We start from the raw sequence: 20,375 nt of genomic DNA, 5'->3' as shown, positions 1-20,375 counted from the left end.
CCTTTGCCATTCTATCCACCCAGGCACCACATCCTCTCTCCTCCAATACACACCTTCTTCTATCCCTCTATCACCCCAGACACCACATCCTCTCTCAATACACACCTTCTTCTATCCCTCCATCCTTCCTCTATCCACCAGGCACCACATCCTCTCCTCCAATACAAACCTTCTTCTATCCCTCTATCCACCCCAGACACCACATCCTCTCCTCCAATACACAGCATATTTTCTATCCCTCCTGTAGCTCAGTAAGTAGAGCATGGCGCTTGCAATGCCAGGACTGTGGGTATGATCCCCGGGACCACACGTGCATCAGAAATGTATGCACGCACAACTGTAAGTAACTTTGGATAAAAGGGTCTGCTAAATTGTTTATATTATCTACCCCCAGCACCACATCCTCTCCTCCACTTTAAACGTACTTCTATCCCTCCATCCTTCTCTCCATCCACACCTGGCACCACATCCTCCAATAGACGCCTTCTTCTATCCCTCCATTCATGCACTTACCAGCCACAACACAGACACCCTGACCGTGACTAAAACAGCCAGCTACCTGACTGACTGGAGGCTATGCCTGTATATTTGAAGCTTCATGATGTTCAAGTTGCAGGGTGTAGAAGGGGGAGGGATCTAATTCAACTCTCATTCTGACTCATGGTAGCTTCTGACTGGGTGTAGTGGAGCACAGGGTAGCTGCCATATGGAGAGGTTATCCTGCCATAGGGAGAGGGTGGAGCACAGAGGTAGCAGGCATATGGAGAGGTTAGCCGCGGGACAGCTAGAAGAAAAGCACCAGCCACAGGGAGAGAGCGGGAGACATAGGGAGGGGCTGGAACTCAGGGCTCCAGCCAAAGGGAGATGGCAGCCGCCTCGCAGCCAGAAGAAGAGCACTCTGTCCTGGGTAAGGGAGAAGGTGGGGAGACGGCGCTGGGCACTGTGAGTGGATTGATTGATCTTCTGCTGCTGTAATACATCAGACCTGTCCCCTGAGGAGAGAGAGAGAGAGAGACAAAGAGAGATGGAGAGAGACAGAGAGAGAGAGAGATGTAGGGAGACAGAGAGAGAGAGAGATGGAGAGAGAAAGATGGAGAGAGACAGAGAGAGAGACAGAGTTAGATTTTTGCTCTTTGAATATTTGGTGTTTGAATGTCTCCTCCTCAGACTCTGCCAGGCATAGGCACAAATCACCACCATGTTACCTCTCCAGAGAGCTGCCCATTACCCTGGCTACATATAACAGTAATCTAGTTAAGCCACCCCGGCCCGACGGGGGCTGTCAAGGCTGTTCAGACGGGTCAATATGCAACGTACCCAGAACCCCTCTCATACTTAAAATTAGATTGAACCTGTTAGCGCTTAGTCCAATAGACAGACAGGACCAGGGGACACACCTCTGGTTTAGGATTCATCCGAAATTGCACCCTATTCCCTGTCAGAGCCCTATAGGGTGACATTTGGGARACAGATTTAGGTTGTTTTGACAGGGAGATGTTTTTCTGTGAGGAGAACAGAACAGAGCATATCTCATTAATGAGAGTAGGGCCCTAACCTGCATGACTCTGACATGGGGCCCCTAATGACAGCAGACACACAAACACACARATACAGTACACACACACGCACACACGCACACACGCACACGAATGCACAGACACACACTCAATTTTCTGTTTTCCCTGTCCTTATGGGACTGGGCTTAATTAGCAATGGCTGTTGTTTTTCAAGCAGAACAACTCACGCTGTCATCCTGGAAGACCCCCAACCAACTACAACGTGTTTCTCTTTCCATTAAACAACGTCTGCTAAAAGAAAAACAGAAATACTTAATAAAGAAATGGCATCTGTTTGTTGAAAGCCTTGAGGGAAACCCAGCCGGGAGATGCCCAGCGACCCAGACCTCCSAAACGAGCTAAATGCCTTTTATGCTCTCTTCAAAACAACACCAAGRCCTGCATGAAAGCCCCTGTTGTTCCGGATGACTGTGTGATCAATCAATCAATCAAATGTATTTATAAAGCCATTTGTACATCAGCCAATAATACAAAGTGCTGTACAGAAACCCAGCCTAAAACCCCAAAACAGCAAGCAATGCAGATGTAGAAGCACGGTGGCTAGGAAAAACTCCCTAGAAACCGAGGAATAAACCTAGAGAGGAACCAGGCTCTGGGGGGTGGCCAGTCCTCTTCTGGSTGTGCCAGGTGGAGATTATAACAGAACATGGCCAAGATGTTCAAACGTTCATAGATGACCAGCAGGGTCAAATAATAATTATCACAGTGGTTGTAGAGGGTGCAACGGGTCAGCACCTCCGGGGTAAATGTCAGTTAGCTTTTTATAGCCGATCACTCAGAGTTAGAGACAGCAGGTGCGGTAGAGAGAGCGAGTCGAAAACAGCAGGTCAGGGACAAGGTAGCATGTCCGGTGAACAGGTCAGGGTTCCATAGCCACAAGCAGAACAGTTGAAACTGGAGCAGCAGCATGACCAGGTGGACTGGGGACAACAAGGAGTCATCAGGCCAGGTAGTCCTGAGGCATGGTCCTAGGGCTCAGGTCCTCCGAGAGAAGAGAAAGAGAAAGAGAGAGAGAATTAGAGGGAGCATACTTAAATTCACACAGGTCACCGGATAAGACAGGAGAAATACTCCAGATATAACAGACTGACCCTAGCCCCCCGACATATAAACTCTTCATGGTCGAAGTGAGTAAAACAGATTAACAATCGCAAAGCCACCGGGCCAGACGGAATACCAGGGTTCTCAGACATGCGTTCTCAGACATGCGCAGACAAGCAGGCAAGTGTCTTCATTGACATTTTTGTATCCCTCCTTGTCCCAGTCGGTAATCCCAACATGTTTCAAGCTCACCATTGTCCCTGTTCCAGGGTTAACTCCAAGGTAACCTGCCTAAATTAATTTTGCCCTGTAGCACTCKCATCTGTAATTATGATGCGCTTTGAAAGGCTGGTCTTGACACACATGAACACCATCATCCCAGAGACCTGGACCCACTCTAATTTGTATACCACCTAAACAAGTTCACACACAATCTCAATTTCACTTCACACTGCCCTCTCCCACCTGGACAAGAGGGAAAATAACTATGTGAGAATGCTGTTCATGGACTACATCGCAGCATTCAACACCATAGTCACCTCCAAGCTCATCACCAAGCTCCGGACCCTGGGACTGAACACCTCCCTCTGTAACTGGATCCAGGACTTCCTGACAYGCCAGCCTCAGGTGGTGAGGGTMGGCAACAACCCCTCCGCCAAGCTGACCCGGTCCCCTCCTGTACACTCTGTTCACCCACGACTGTTTGGCTACGCACGACTCCAACACCATCATCAAGTTTGCTGACGTCATGACGTGATAGGCCTGATGACCGACAGCGATAAGACAGCCTACAAATCAAATGATCCATCTCCCCTTGTCTCGCTCTCCCTCAATGTCAAACTCCTTCTATCCTCTTTGACTCTCATGCACTCTTCCCACCAGCTCAAAGTCACGATCTCACTAAAGTGTTGAAACTGCCAGAAAACTTGAATAAATATAATAACTACATATTCCTTTATGTGTGTAAATTATTKAAATACCATTACAGTCTACAACAGCCACACGCTCCTCCAGGCTTCAGTAAGGATTAGGTTAAGACAACTCTTATAAAGTACAGGGCATTCAGAAAGTATTCAGACCCCTTGACTTTTTCAAAATGTTATGTTACAGCCTTATTCTAAAATCAAATKGTTTTTCCCCCTCATCAATCTACACACAATATCCCATAATGACAAAGCAAAAACAAGTTTTTAGAAAAGCTGAAATATATGCAGTTAGATTTGGGTATGTCATTTTAGGCGAAAATTTGAAAAAAGTGTCCGATCCTTTAAGAGGTTTTAAGACATGAAGGTCAGTCAATGCAGAACATTTCAAGAACTTTGATTCATTTCTTCAAGTGCAGTCGCAAAAACCATCAAGCGCTATGATGAAACTGGCTCTCATGAGGAACGCCACAGGAAAGGAAGACCCAGAGTTACCTCTGCAGCAAAGGACAAGTTCATTAGAGATAACTYKACCTCAGATTGCYGCCCAAATAKATTCAAGTAARGTACACATCTCAACATCAACTGTTCAGAGAAGACTGCTTGAATCAGGCCTTCATTGTCGAATTGCTGCAAAGAAACCACWACTAAAGGACACCGATAAGAAGAAAAGACTTGCTTGGGCCAAGAAACACYAGCAATGGACATTAGACCGGTGGAAATCTGTCCTTTGGTTTGATGAGTCCAAATTTGAGATTTTTGGTTCCAACGGCAGTGTCTTTCTGAGACGCGGAGTAAGCTACCGGATGATCTCCGCATGCGTGGTTTCCACCATGAAGCATGGAGGAGGAGGTGTGATGGTGTGGGTGCTTTGCTGGTGACACTGTCAGTGATTTATTTAGAATTCAAGGATAATTTAACCGACATGGCAACCACAGCATTCTGCAGCTATATGGCACCCCATCTAGTTTGCGCTTAGTGGGACTATCCTTTGTTTTTCAACAGGACAATGACCCAAAATACACCTTCAGGCTGAGTAAGGGCTATTTCACCAAGAAGTAGAATGATGGAGTGCTGCATCAGCTGACCTGGCCTCCACAATAACCTGACCTCCACCCAATTGAGATTGTTTGGGATGAGTTGGACCGCAGAGTGAAGGAAAAGCAGCCAACAAGTGCTCAGCGTATGTGGGAACCCCTTCAAGACTATTGGAAAAGTATTCCTCATGAAGCTGGTTGAGAGAATGCCAAGAGTGTGCAAAGCTGTCATCAAGGCAAAGGGGGGCTGGTCCTTTAAGTATTCAGACCCTTTACTCAGTACTTTGTTGAAGCACCTTTGGCAGCGATTACAGCCTCGTGTCATCTTGGGTAGGACGCTACAAGCTTGGGACACCTGTATTTGAGGYGTTTCTCCCATTCTTCTCTATAGATTCTCTCCAGCTCTATCAGGTTGGATGGGGAGCATTGCTGGACAGCTACAGAATGTTTAGGTCTCTTCAGAGATGGTCGATTGGGTTCAAGTCTGGGGTCTGGATGGGCCACTCAAGGATATTCAAATACTTTTCCCAAAGCCACTCCTGCATTGTCTTGCTTGTTTGCTTAGGGTCGTTGTCCTATTGGAAGGTGAGCCTTCACCCCAGTTTGAGGTCCTGGGTGCTCTGGAGCAGGTTTTCATCAAGGATCTCGCTGTACTTTGCTCTGTTCATCTTTGCCTCGATTCTGAAAACTCTAAGCGGGCTGTCATGTGCCTTTTACTGAGGAGTGGCTTCCATCTGGCCACTCTACCATAAAGGKCTGATTGGTGGAGTGCTGCAGAGATGGTTGTCCTTCTGGAAGGTTCTCCCATTTCCACAGAGGTACTCCAGAGCTCTGTCAGAGTGACCATCGGATTCTTCATCACCTCCCTGACCAGGGCCCTTCTCCCCTGATTGCTCAGTTTGGCCAGGCGGCCAGCTCTAGGAAGAGTCTGGTGGTTCCAAACMTCTTCCATTGAAGAAGGATGGAGGCTACTGTGTTCTTCGGGACCTTCAATGTTGTAGAAATGTTATGATACTTCCCCAGATCTGTGCCTCGACACAATCCTGTCTCGGAGCTCTATGTACAATTTCTTCGATTTCATGGCTTTGTTTTTGCCCTGACATGCACTGTCAACTGTGGGACCTTATATAGACAAGTGTGTGCTTTTCCAAATCATGTTTAATCAATTGAATTTACCACAGACGGACTCCAATCAAGTTTTAGAAACATCTCAAGGATGATCAATGGAAACATGATTCACCTGAGCTCAATTTCGAGTCTCATAGCAAAGGGTCTGAATACTTATGTAAATAAGGTATTTCTGTTTTTGTTTTTTATACATTTGCAAACATTTCTAAAAACCTGTTTTCGCTTTGTCATTGTGGGATATTGTGTGTAGATTGCTGATTGTACATAGACAGGAAACAGAGAGTAGCAGCGCATGTGAAGAGTGTAAAGGTCAGAGACTTGGCAGTGTGGTGCCAGAACAACAACTTCTACTTCAACGTCAGTAAGACCAAGGAGCTGATCGTGGACTACAGGAGAACGAGAGGAGAGCACGCCCCCATCCACATCGATGCTGTAGTGGATCTAGAGCTTCAAGTTCCTTGGGGTCCTCAACACTAAGGACTTAACATGGTCCACACACTCTCTCCCCTTCTCTCCCCATTCTCTCATTCTTTCCTCCTCTCGCCGTTTTTCTCCTCTTCTCCCCTCACCCTAGAGCATAATTTAGTCCCCCATCCAGAAAAAGCTATGAAAATTCCCTCAGAACCATGTTCAGTGACTCCATCTGTCTTTAGCCTACCTACAGTATCTCCAAATGCCAGCTCGTTCCTCAACAAACAACAGCTCAGCTCCTTCCTTTCTCATTCTTATGCCTTCCCTTTGTCAAAGAAAGAATCAATTGTGATGAGGGASTCAATGAAGGAAGAAGACCTCCTTTTGAATTTGTTGAGTGAGTGAGGAGAGAGGGAGGAGTTTCTTGGGAAGAAAGTTGGTTGGATTTGACCTGTGTTTGGGGTTTCTGAATAACTGAATAATACAGTGCGATATTAGAGAGGAGATGGGCAGAGGCATCAGCAGCTCCAGACTCTCTTTAGGGGGAGTCTGTGAGCTCTACCACCCGTCACTTGGGGATGAGAGCCAGGCYAGAAACAGGGAACAGAGAGGATCTGCAGCTGTCTTGTAGCTGATGGGAAATGGAATGCAGCATAGCTTATGGGCTCCTGAGTGGCGCAGAGGTCTAAGGCACAGCATCTCAGTGCTAGACGTGTCACCACAGACACCCTGGTTTAAATCCAGGCTATATCACAACTGGCCGTGATTGAGAGTCCCATAGGGTGGTGCACAATTGGCCCAGTGTCGTCTGGGTTTGCCGGTGTAGGATGTCATTGTAAATAAGTATTTGTTCTTAATTTAAGGATCCGCCACTTTTTTACATTTTTGCCTGAAATGACATACCCAAATCTAACTGCCTGTAGCTCAGGCCCTGAAGCAAGGATATGCATGTTCTTGGTACCATTTGAAAGGAAACACTTTTGAAGTTTATGGAAATGTCAAAGGAATGTAGTACAATATAACACAATAGATCTGGTAAAAGATAATACAAAGAAAAAGTCTAGAAGTCTCCCCATGAGATGACACTCCAGGGCCTATATCATCTTTGCTGTTCCTCCTCCTTTCCTGCCTTCTCTTTTTGCTATCTTCCCTCCATCCGGCTTCCATCCTACCATCTTGAGCCATCTTTAAGCCCCTGTGGTTGTGGTTGTCTTGCAGCCATATATCATCTCCTCCTCTCCCCTTTTTAACCCTTCACTGCACAGCTGTCTTTACACTGCCTCAGCCCACCTGTCAAAGTGATGGTGATGGGGTGTAGACCCCCCTCCCTGCCGACCCTCTTCACCTGGAGTGAGGTTCCTGCCAGGCTGCCTGGTCCAGGCCTCGGTGCACCCTGGCTCCCTGGCTCATCTGCACACAATTAAGACATTAACGAGAGGAGAGAACTACGAGTCTCATCTCTCAGTCTCCTCCTGTGATTCACTCTGATTCACTCTCGGCTCTTATCAAAGAGGCTAGGTATGAGTCCCAAATGGTACCCTATTCCTTATTTAGAATACTACTTTTGTGCACTACATAAGGAATAGGGTGCCATTTGGGACAAATACCAGAATAAGACATCTCAGCTTATTATAGAGACTCCTCCTGAGAAAGATACTGGTGGCCTTCAGCATGCAGAATGGATATGGGACACTGGGATGGACATTTCTTATGAAAAATCAAGAAAACATATATAACTAGGTTTTGTATCTTTTGATAAATCTATCACAAGCAAGGCCATCTCCAGCTGGCTAGGTGTTTTATGTGTTTTCTTCCCTGGTCGAAGTGTTATGGCCCTCCATCTATTATCTATCTCCTTCTTATCTACTGTTGACTTTTCTATCTGATCAAATAAAATAAAAAATATACACATATTTTTTTAATCCCAGCCCCCATCCCTGCAGAAGGCCTTTTGCCTTTTGGAAGGCCGTCATCGTAAATAAGAATTTGTTCTTAACTTACTTGCCTAGTTAAATAAATAACAAAATCTGAATCTGATAGCGCTGTCCTTTTCTCGGGCTTCCTACACAGACACAGACCAGAGCTATTGTTCCCATAGGTGTCTCAGTGAGTCAGTCAACTACAGGCTGTGTGTGCCTGCAAGCATGAGGTGCTCGTGAGTGTGCGCGGGCAGCCTGGCAGGGAAGGACAATTACCATCCTAGCTTATCTCCATTTGGCATTGTCACATCAGTTTTGATTTCAAACTGATTTAGGTGGATTAGAACCAAGCTGCCTACAGAGGAGAACAGTGTTTTGAATTGTGAGTTTACTACTTTCTAAAAGCCAGGGCTGGCTCTAGCCTTTTGGGGGCCCTAAGTGAGATTTGTTTATTCTGCTCATTTTGCCATGGCGCAGAGAAAAAATATGCAGTTTCACAGCCATTCTTGCCAATTTGCCATGMGGTGGAGATAAATGTTTTCAGTCTTAAAGCTAATTTCCTGCAATTCTACACATTTTGCCATGATTTACACTATGCCATGTTAATGATATCTGAGTGAAAGTGACTAACAAAATCAATGGGGGCCACCTGAGTGCCTGGTCAGTATTCGGCCATGATTACCACAAGTTTAGATAGCTGGCTAAACTAATTTATCAAACTGTTTCCTGACATGGCTAACTGAGTGACTGTCAGTGACTGACATAAAAATATACAAATTGCTGATGCACAACCAAATTTTGAACTTGCACCGACTGAGACCCTCCTCCAAAAACAGATATACTTTTTTTGTGTTGGTGGCCCCCTAGCGGCCTGGGCCTTCCCTAAGCGACCGCTTATGTCGCTTATGCCTGGAGCCGGCCCTGCTAACAGCACCTGTCTTGTTATTAAGTGATAAAAAATGTGTTTCCATAGAGAGATAGCCCTAGACAGCTGAAGATGGGGGGAAAGTAAACCATGTGTTATGAATGGCCTCACTCCCCCGCTCTTCTCTGTCTTTTTCATTTTTCTTTTTCAGCAGGCGCCAAAATCACATATAGCCCGGGCTAACCACCCACACACTGCAAATGCCAGTCAAAAACACTGATTATCTTCATTCTCAGGAAGTGTGGAAATACCAGGATAGTGTAGGAATTGTTTCGACAGCCGTATTGAACCACTTTGCTTCTTTGATGTTAAAAACGTAAAAAGTGGGTTCCAAAACAACTATTGATCTGCTGATGCTTTTCTATACTGCATCTCAAATGGCACTCTGTTCCCTACAGTAGTGCACTACATTTGATCAGGGCCCATAGGGTTCTAGTCAAAAGAAGTGGACTATACCGTAGGGTGCCATTTGGGACACGCKCTGAAAATACATTAACATGGGCTCATGATATGCAGATGAGAGGCTCTCAACATAACAGTAGTTGGTAGCGAAGGAAGAGGCTGCTCCTCTGCATATGTTAATAAAGCTGTCATCCAGCTAATTGAGCTTCATGTTGTAAGTGGCTGCTTAACCTTAACCTTTCTCTTATAGAGAAAGACTTACTTTCCTTTCAGTTCATGTAAATCGTCAGCATGCCCCCAAACGTGTACGTTCAGACCACAATAGTGTATAATAGGGAAATTATTATAAATAAAAAAGATTGGTAACATATTAGCTTTAAGCTGCTCTATAACTGTATTAAACAATATATGTTTTATTGTCACATACACAGGATAATTGCAGTGAAATGTGTTTTTATTATAGTGTCAGCCATAGTAATGCGGCACCCCGGAGAAAAGTAGGGTTAAGTGTCTCGCTTAAGGGAACGCTGACCTTGTCAGCTCCCGTATTCAAACCAGCGATCTTTCGGTTACTGGCCCAACGCTCTAACCGCTAGGCTACCTGCAACCCATTAAACAGAGTTGTTACATTTGTGCCCACACATGTTGACAAATTGTACATGCAAAGCAAGAAAGTTTGATCTCAGAATAATGTCCTTGGACATGTCCCAAATGGCAACCGATTCCCTTTATAGAGCTCTAGTTAAAAGTAATGCACCACATAGGGAACAGGGTACCATTTGGGATGCAGTCCTCATGTTAACATGCTGAATAAGCCATAGTGGAGCAGAACTGAACAGTGCATTAAATATTCATAGTGATTCTCAGCCTGTCGCTGAGGTGGCTGTGAGTGTGAAGTCCCATTTTCCTAAACTTTTCAGGTACAGTGGTTCTTCCTTTAAAAGTTTTGAGCTTATGCCGCGACCATTTGTGGTAGATAGTGGTAAATTGCACCATTGTGGCAACAATGGCTGACACTTCAGCGGCACCCCGCAGGCTGTGCTGCAGTCCGCCGCAACTTCTAAAGGAAGAACCACTGTAGTTTCATTAACAGTTATTTTCCCATTCCAGAATAGTTTGGCCATTCGTCTGTCATTTCAACGTAATTCCTTCTGTCAGAGAAGATCCACTGTCCTGCCAGCTAGGTGCATACGTGCGTTCATGTGTGTATGTTTGCTCTGTACAGTATATTCCACCAGGCTTCACCGGTGTGTCTGTGTGTGTGTCTCAGTGAATAACGCACAGCTCCCTCCATCCATGCAGAGCAGAGCTAGCCTTGCGAGGTAAGGGGCTCCCGCTCCTAGGCTCCCAGAAAGACTAATGATGAGGTGCAGGCAAAAAAACGTACGCCCGTACACCCAGCCATCTAGCCCCTCCTTATTAATTAGCAAAACACACACACACAGCAACATATATTCTCCTGTGTGCTCTAAACACTAAATACACCATGTGGCCTCTGCCTGAGGTGTATTCATTAAGTGTTGAATTAGTTGAATTACCATTTATTCATATCTATTATGCCTCATTCAGCTCAGGCACATTCTAGAACTCTGGAGGCTACTAAGAGATGTTCTTGTCATTGGCCAACAAACATTTTAATTAAAAAAGATGCATCTTCTTGTATGTTTTCAGAACTCTAAGGCATACAGAGAGAGTTTCCGTAAATGCAGGCAACAGAGATTACAGAGTGTGTTTTCGTTTTGATTACGGAGTGTGTTACAGCCTGTTAGCTGTCAGTCAAACTGCGCAAAAGTGAAAACAAAACAAACCTCGAGGGTAAAGTTTAGGCATTAATTCAGAGTTAATGTTTGGGTTAAATGTGCTACACATAGGATATATATATATATATTTTCTTTGCATTGTAATTTCAGAAAATGTCCATAATATACATGCAGTAATAGTGAAATGATAGTGTTTCACAGTATTACTTACCCGCCAGTGTTGTGATTGGCTGTTGAGCAGCATCTGTTGTCAAAATGGGAAAACGGTTTTGACTTTGTGGCTGTGTTATCTAGTGGAAATTGGGTTGTGGGGCAGCAGGTAGCTTAGCGGTTTAGAGCATTGGGCCAGTAACCAAAAGGTTACTGGTTCAAATCCCTGAGCGGCATAGGTGATAAATCTGCCGATGTGCCCGTGAGCCAGGTGTTTAACCCTAAATGCTCCAGGAAGTTGCTCTCAATAAAAGCGTCTGCTCAATGACTAAAATGTATTTAAATTTAAGTGGCTAAGTAAAAATTGCTCTGTAATTTCCTGGCTGCTAAAATTCTACACTGTTCACTCAATTTCACTTTATGTGAGAAAACAAGCACAGAATAGTGTAGAGGATCATTGTACCATCTAACCAAAGTAAAAGTCTCAAGTGCGAGTCTCCGCCATGTTACGGGAAAATGGGATACAGGGGAGATTTTTTTTTTTATGATGCAGCCTAGCGCTGTTGCAATTCACCTAGCTTCCACATAGGGATAAAATTCTGAGAAATTCTAGGTGTAGCACCTTTAAGTGTAGGTATGAATTCAGAGTGGTTAAGGTTAGGGTTTAGCTATTTGATTTTACTCTACAAACCCCACAATTGTCATGGGACCCCTCTGAAGGTTTTATGCCAACACATTTTTTTTGTTAAATATGTGTCAAAAAATGAAAAATATCCTGAGCTTTCTATATCTCCAAGATACAGGTCAGACACTTCAAAACCTTATTCCTTATGATGCATTTTTTTACTGTCTGTTTTGCTATTTATGAATGTAATATTCACTGAGTTTCTATGTGCTATAGTAGTAAAGGCCAAATTCAAAATTGTCAAATTATTGCTTCTAAATAAATGAAGATATACCTACAGGGGTCCTAAAATAAAAAATATATAATGGTATGACCATCTTAAAATAATTCCATATGTTATCTCTCTCTCACTCACACTGCCCAGCCCGAAATTGAGCAGCTGGATGTCCTCGGCATATATTGTTACCACATTATGAGACCTGCTGCTTTGGCCCTGCCAGTCTAAAGAAAAACAATTTCCCTACTACTACCGCAACCACCCCTACCGCCACCGACTCCACCACCATCTGCTTTACACTGGGGTAACTCTGTTTGTCTGGATCCCCCCGACAAGGTTGGATCCCCCGTCCATAGTGCTGAAATTATGACATGTCTATGCAGCTTTCTGTGGTGCCAGGGCATGTAGCCTATAGCTTAGCTAATGGATAAATGTTTATTGGTAGGCCTATTTGGTCGTCATTTTCTCATGTTAAGCCTAATATTTCAAAAAGCTATACACGGTGTCGCAATGCTGCCATTTCGACTAATGGCTGGCGGCAACAATGTAATTAATTGTTCTGTAATTAAAGTTGGAAATTCAAACATTGCAGATTGTTAAATTAATGTTCAATGCAATAGCATACTAATCAGCTACCATTTTTTTTTTTTACAACTGTCCTGTATAGCTTACCTGAATATGACATTCAGGTTGTTGAGCGTTAAGCCAGTCTTTTAGTGCCAAATAATAGTCACTCCACCCTCAAAACACTAGCTTACTAGCTATTGTTGCATTATGCAGTGTAGCCTACTATCTATAGCTATAGCCTACTGTATTTAGCTACTATTTAGTTGCTATTTATAAACGTTTTATACTGCGCCGCCTTGCATTTTTGTGAGCGAATGTTTTCACCACGGTCTGTAGGTCCTGGTTGCAAGCTCGACTGTTGTCTATACTGAGTATTGCCAACCCAGAAYGTTTTTCGTGAGATATTGTGCATTCTATTCTATTCTATGTGCATTCTATTGTGCTGCACACAATTTAAACTTAGTCTTGAATGATGCAAACCAAGATATATCAGAGATAAGAGACTGTTGATATTGCAACCACACAACTAAAACACTGGTCCACCAGTATGAACGAAATGAAGACCACTTTTTTTTTTGTTCAAGCCCTCAAATACTGTTGACCGCTAAAGATTATAATCTGCCTGCATCTGCCAATTTAATGGCTGTTCAGTATCCAGACAACCTGTCCCCAGAACTTCCTATACAGTTAATATTTTTCCATAACGTGTTAAGGCAGCCCTGTTATTAGCCTGGATATTACTCACCAATTTACCAGCATCGGACTGTCTCTCGACAACAACGCCGGATTCCTYRCGTAATCCCTGAGCCACTACTTCTGATCCTCACAGCTAGCTTGCAGCTAGCGCAGTTAGCGCCACTGCCACGAAGCTAGCACCAGTTAGCAAACACAATTCTAKAATTCACAACCTCTCTTTCGCCATTCGGCTTGGATTCTCTGGATTCTCTGTCGACACGACCACGTCTGAGCAGACCCCCTCCGTCTGAGCAGACCACCCCCCGGGCTACTAACTTAAAAACCGGCCGCGTGCTAGCTTTAGTGGAGGCCTCCCTGCTCCATCTACGGCTGCCCCCTGGACACTATGATCACTTGGCTACATAGCTGATGCATGCTTGACTGTCCATTAATTCACGGTACTCCATTCTGTTTATTTGTGTTTTATCTGCCGGCTCTGTGCTTTAACTCAGGATCTGTGTGTAGTTAATCCGACCCTCTCTGCTAGTCGTCGCCATTTTTACCTGTTGTTGCTGTGTTAGACTAGCACCCTGTTTATGCTGCTGTTATCTTACCTGTTGTTTTAGCTAGCTCTCCCAATCAAGACCTGCAATCAATTTATGCCTATTGTATGTCTCTCTCAAATATCAATATGCTTGCATATGTTGTTCAGGCTAGTTTTCATTATCATTGTTTTGGTTTGCAATGGACCCTGTAGTTCCACTCTCCGTACCTCTGATACCCCCTTTGTCCACCCCCCACACATGCGGTGACTCACCCATTGAGCACAAGCATGTCCAGAGATACAACCTCTCTTATCATCACCCAGTGCCTGGCTTGCCTCCGCTGTACCCGCGCCCCTTCATACCCCTGTCTGCACATTATGCCAGAATCTATTCTCACACCCATAAATCTGCTCCTTTTATTCTTTGTCCCAACGCTCTAGGCGACCAGTTTTGATAGCCTTTAGCCGCACCCTCATCCTACTACTCCTCTGTTCCTCGGGTGATGTGGAGGTAAACCCAGGCCCTGCATGTCCCCAGTCACCCTCATTTGTTGACTTCTGTGATCGAAAAAGCCTTGGCCTCATGCATGTCAACATCAGAAGCCTCCTCCCTAAGTTTGCCTTACTCACCGCTTTAGCACACTCTGCCAATCCTGATGTCCTTGCCGTGTCCGAATCCTGGCTTAGGAAGGCACCAAAATTCTGAGATTTCCATACCCAACTATAACACTTTCCGTCAGAATAGAACTGCCAAAGGGGAGGAGTTGCAATCTACTGCAGAGATAGCCTGCAAAGTTCTGTCATACTTTCCAGGTCTATGCCCAAACAGTTCGAACTTCTAATTTTAAAAATTAATCTCTCCAGAAATAAGTCTCTCACTGTTGCCGCCTGCTACCGACCCCCTCAGCTCCCAGCTGTGCCCTGGACACCATCTGTGAATTGATCGCTCCCCATCTAGCTTCAGAGTTTGTTCTGTTAGGTGACCTAAACTGGGATATGCTTAACACCCCGGCAGTCCTACAATCCAAGCTTGATGCCCTCAATCTCACACAAATCATCAAGGAACCCACCAGGTACAACTTAAATCCGTAAACATGGGCACCCTAATAGACATTATCCTGACCAACCTGCCCTCCAAATACACCTCTGCTGTCTTCAATCAAGATCTCAGCGATCACTGCCTCATGCCTGTATCCGCCACGGGTCCGCGGTCAAACGACCACCCCTCATCACTGTCAAACGCTCCCTAAAACACTTCTGCGAGCAGGCCTTTCTATCGACCTGGCCCGGGTACCCTGGAAGGATATTGACCTCATCCCGTCAGTTGAGGATGCCTGGTCATTCTTTAAATGTTACTTCCTCACCATATTAGACAAGCATGCTCCGTTCAAAAAATGCAGAACCAAGAACAGATATAGCCCTTGGTTCACTCCAACCTGACTGCCCTCGACAGCACAAAAACATCCTGTGGCGAACTGCAATAGCATCGAAGAGCCCCCGCGATATGCAACTGTTCAGGGAAGTCAGGAACACATACACGCAGTCAGTCAGGAAAGCAAAGGCCCTTTTCAAGCAGAAATTCGCATCCTGTAGCTCTAACTCCAAAAAGTTCTGGGATACTGTAAAGTCCATGGAGAACAAGAGCACCTCCTCCCAGCTGCCCACTGCACTGAGGCTAGGTAACACGGTCACCACCGATAAATCCGTGATAATCGAAGACTTCAACAAGCATTTCTCAATGGCTGGCCATGCCTTCCTCCTGGCGACTCCAACCTTGGCCAACAGCCCCGCCCCCCCCGCTGCTACTCGCCCAAGCCTCCCAGCTTCTCCTTTACCCAAATCCAGATAGCAGATGTTCTGAAAGAGCTGGAAAACCTGGACCCATACAAATCAGCTGGGCTTGACAATCTGGACCCCCTATTTCTGAAACTGTCCGCGCCATTGTCGCACCCCTATTACCAGCCTGTTCAACTCTCCTTCGTATCATCTGAGATCCCCAAGGATTGGAAAGCTGCCGCGGTCATCCCCCTCTTCAAAGGGGGAGACACCCTGGACCCAAACTGTTACAGACCTATATCCATCCTGCCCTGCCTATCTAAGGTCTTCGAAAGCCAAGTCAACAAACAGATCACTGACATCTCGAATCCCACCGTACCTTCTCCGCTGTGCAATCCGGTTTCCGAGCCGGTCACGGGTGCACCTCAGCCACGCTCAAGGAACTAAACGATATCATAACCGCCATCGATAAAAGACATTACTGTGCAGCCGTCTTCATCGACCTGGCCAAGGCTTTCGACTCTGTCAATCACCATATTCTTATCGGCAGACTCAGTAGCCTCGGTTTTTCTAATGACTGCCTTGCCTGGTTCACCAACTACTTTGCAGACAGAGTTCAGTGTGTCAAAATCGGAGGGCATGTTGTCCGGTCCTCTGGCAGTCTCTATGGGGGTACCACAGGGTTCAATTCTCGGGCCGACTCTTTTCGCTGTATACATCAATGATGTTGCTCTTGCTGCGGGCGATTCCCTGATCCACCTCTACGCAACGACACCATTCTATATACTTCCGGCCCTTCCTTGGACACTGTGCTATCTAACCTCCAAACGAGCTTCAATGCCATACAACACTCCTTCCGTGGCCTCCAACTGCTCTTAAACGCTAGTAAAACAAATGCATGCTTTTACCGTTCGCTGCCTGCACCCGCACGCCCGACTAGCATCACCACCCTGGACGGTTCCGACTAGAATATGTGGACATCTATAAGTACCTAGGTGTCTGGCTAGACTGCAAACTCTCCTTCCAGACTCATATCAAACATCTCCAATCCAAAATCAAATCAAGAATCGGCTTTCTATTCCGCAACAAAGCCTCCTTCACTCACGCCGCCAAACTTACCCTAGTAAAACTGACTATCCTACCGATCCTCGACTTCGGCGATGTCATCTACAAAATAGCTTCCAACACTCTACTCAGCAAACTGGATGCAGTTTATCACAGTGCCATTCGTTTTGTTACTAAAGCACCTTATACGACCCACCACTGCGACCTGTATGCCCTAGTCGGCTGGCCCTCGCTACATGTTCGTCGTCAGACCCACTGGCTCCAGGTCATCTACAAGGCTATGCTAGTAAATGTGCCGCCTTATCTCAGTTCACTGGTCACGATGGCTACACCCACCCGACAGCGCTCCAGCAGGTGTATCTCACTGATCATCCCTAAAGCTAAAACCTCATTTGGACGCCTTTCCTTCCAGTTCTCTGCTGCTGCGACTGGAACGAATTGCAAAAATCTCTGAAGTTGGAGACTTTTATCTCCCTCAACAACTTTAAAAATCTGCTATCCGAGCAGCTAACCGATCGCTGCAGCTGTACATAGTCCATCTGTAAACTACCCACCCAATTTACCTACCTCACCCCCATACTGCTTTTATTATTTACTTTTCTGCTCTTTTGCACACCAGTATCTCTTCTTGCACATGATCATCTGATGATTTATCATCCAGTGTTAATCTGCTAAATTGTAATTATTCGATTTATTGCCTACCTCATGCCTTTTGCACACATTGTATATAGATTCTCTTTTTTTCTACCATGTTATTGACTTGTTTATTGTTTACTCCATGTGTAACTCTGTGTTGTCTGTTCACACTGCTATGCTTTATCTTGGCCAGGTCGCAGTTGCAAATGAGAACTTGTTCTCAACTAGCCTACCTGGTTAAATAAAGGTGAAATAAAATAAATTTAAAAAAAGGCCGGCAATTAAGGAGAATGAGAGGCTCAATGAAAGATGCTACAGAACTGCTGTATTTGAAGCACCAAACCCTTCTCCCCTGTTTCCCTGATGTTGCTCTGGCAATCAAGCTGTTACCATCCCTGTAACTGCGCAGAGATAATTTCCTAAACTAAAACTCATGAAGAACTACCTAAGAAGCATTAGGCTCTCATCTGATACTTGCTTTTGGACACCTGAGTAAGCACCACTTATTGCACTGGTGCCTATAGCCTTGACCACAGCATTTGTTCACCAATATCCCCTTACTTTCAATCAGTTCCATATTTTATGGAACTTCATTCCTGAAGCCCAAGAAACAAACCCTTAGCTTCTTAGTACATATGGACATTTAAAAGGTTTATGAATTACTTTTTGGAGGGATACTGTCAAAATTATTTATTAAAGAAATAAATGCATTCATAAATATACACTGAGTGTACAAAACATTAGGAACACCTGCTCTTTCCATGACAAAACATTAGGAACACCTGCTCTTTCAATGACATAGACTATCACCACCATGACACACCCCTTTGCGGGGGCTGCGAGGGTGGTCCGGTTTACCTTTTCATTCTTCTCTTATTCCAGTCTCCCTCCCTGGCCTGCATGCTGGATGGTGTTCCAGACATACAATTGAAGTTGGAAGATTACATGCACCTTAGCCAAATACATTTAAACTCAGTTTTTCAGAATTCCTGACATTTAATCCTCATAAAAAGTCCCTCTCTTAAGTCAGTTAGGATCACCATTTCATTTTAAGAATGTGAAATGTCTGAATAATAGTAGAGAGAATTATTCATTTCAGATTTTGTTTCTTTCATCACATTCCCATTGGGTCAGAAGTTTACATACACTCAATAAAGTATTTGGTAGCACTGCTTTTAAATTGTTTAACTTGGGTCAAACATTTCAGGTAGCCTTCCACAAGCTTCCCACAATAAGTTGGGTGAATTTTGCCACATTCCTCCTGACAGAAATGGTGTAACTGAGTCAGGTTTGTAGGCCTCCTTGCTCGCACACGCTTTTTCAGTTCTGCCCACAAATTTTCTATAGGATAGAGGTCAGGGCATTGTGATGGCCACTCCAATACCTTGACTTTGTTGTCCTTAAGCCATTTTGCCACAACTTTGGAAGTATGCTTGTGGTCATTGTCCATTTGGAAGACCCATTTGCGACCAAGCTTTAACTTCCTGACTGACGTCTTGAGATGTTGCTTCAATATATCAACATAATTTTCCCTCCTCATGATGCCATCTATTTTGTGAATTGCACCAGTCCCTGCTGCAGCAAAGCACCCCCACAACATGATGCTGCCACCCTCGTGCATCACGGTTGGGATGGTGTTCTTCGGCTTGCAAGCGTCCTCCTTTTTCCTCCAAACATAACGATGGTCATTATGGCCCAACAGTTCTATTTTTGTTTCATCATACCAGAGAACATTTCTCCAAAAAGTACGATCTTTGTCCCCATGTGCAGTTGCAAACCGTCGTCTGGCTTTTTTATGGTGTTTTCGGAGCAGTGGCTTCTTCCTTGCTGAGCGGCCTTTCACGTTATGTCGATATAGGACTTGTACCTGTTTCCTCCAGCATCTTCACAAGGTCCTTTGCTGTTGTTCTGGGATTGATTTGCACTTTTCGCACCAAAGTACGTTCATCTCTAGGAGACAGAACGTGTCTCCTTCCTGAGCGGTATGACGGCTGCATGGTCCCATGGTGTTTATACTTGCGTACTATTGTTTGTTTAGATGAACGTGGTACCTTCAGGTGTTGGGAAAATGCTCCCAAGAATGAATCAGACTTGTGGAGTTCTATGTGGAGTTGTGGAGTTCTCCATGATGTCAAGCAAAGAGGCACTGAGTTTGAAGCTAGGCCTTGAAATACATCCACAGGTACACCTCCAATTGACTCAAATTATGTCAATTAGCCTACCAGAAGCTTCTAAAGCCATGACATCATTTTCTGGAATTTACCAAGCTATTTATAGGCGCAGTCAACTTAGTGTATGTTAACTTCTGACCCACTGGAATTGTGATACAGTGAACTATAAGTGAAATAAAATCAGTGCTATAAACAATTGTTGGAAAAATGTATTGTCATGCACAAAGTAGATGTCCTAACCGACTTGCCAACTATAGTTTGTTAACAAGAAATGTGTGGAGTGGTTGAAAAACGAGTTTTAGTGACTTCAACTTAAGTGTATGTAAACTTCCGACTTCAACTGTATGTACTGTATGTATTTTTTTGCAGATGTGACAGCAGAGCACTTGTGGTGAGTGAAGGGAGACAGAGACAGAGAGAGAGAGAGAGAAACAGAGAGTGTGACAGATGGGCCTCCAGCTCTGTGCTTCATAGAACATATTTAAAGCTGGCATTTTGGTTCACACACACACACACACACACACACACACACACACACACACACACACACACACACACACACACACACACACACTACACACACACACACACACACACCTCTCTTGAGGGATAATAGACCCTCCCCTCTCACAGAGGTGAGATCCAAGGGGACTCCCGAGGGGAGGTGACCAGGTCGCCCTGCATGGTTTGTGTGGAGAGAGGAGAGGGCAACTGATGGTAGAGAAGGGCAGCCTTACAACCCAAGTGGGTCTGTTGTCCTTTGCTG

This window comes from Salvelinus sp. IW2-2015, linkage group LG8 (assembly GCF_002910315.2).
Source record: "Salvelinus sp. IW2-2015 linkage group LG8, ASM291031v2, whole genome shotgun sequence".
NCBI classification, from domain to species: Eukaryota; Metazoa; Chordata; class Actinopteri; order Salmoniformes; family Salmonidae; genus Salvelinus; species Salvelinus sp. IW2-2015.
The sequence above is the reverse complement of the archived record's forward strand: the minus strand, read 5'-3'. Positions refer to the sequence as shown.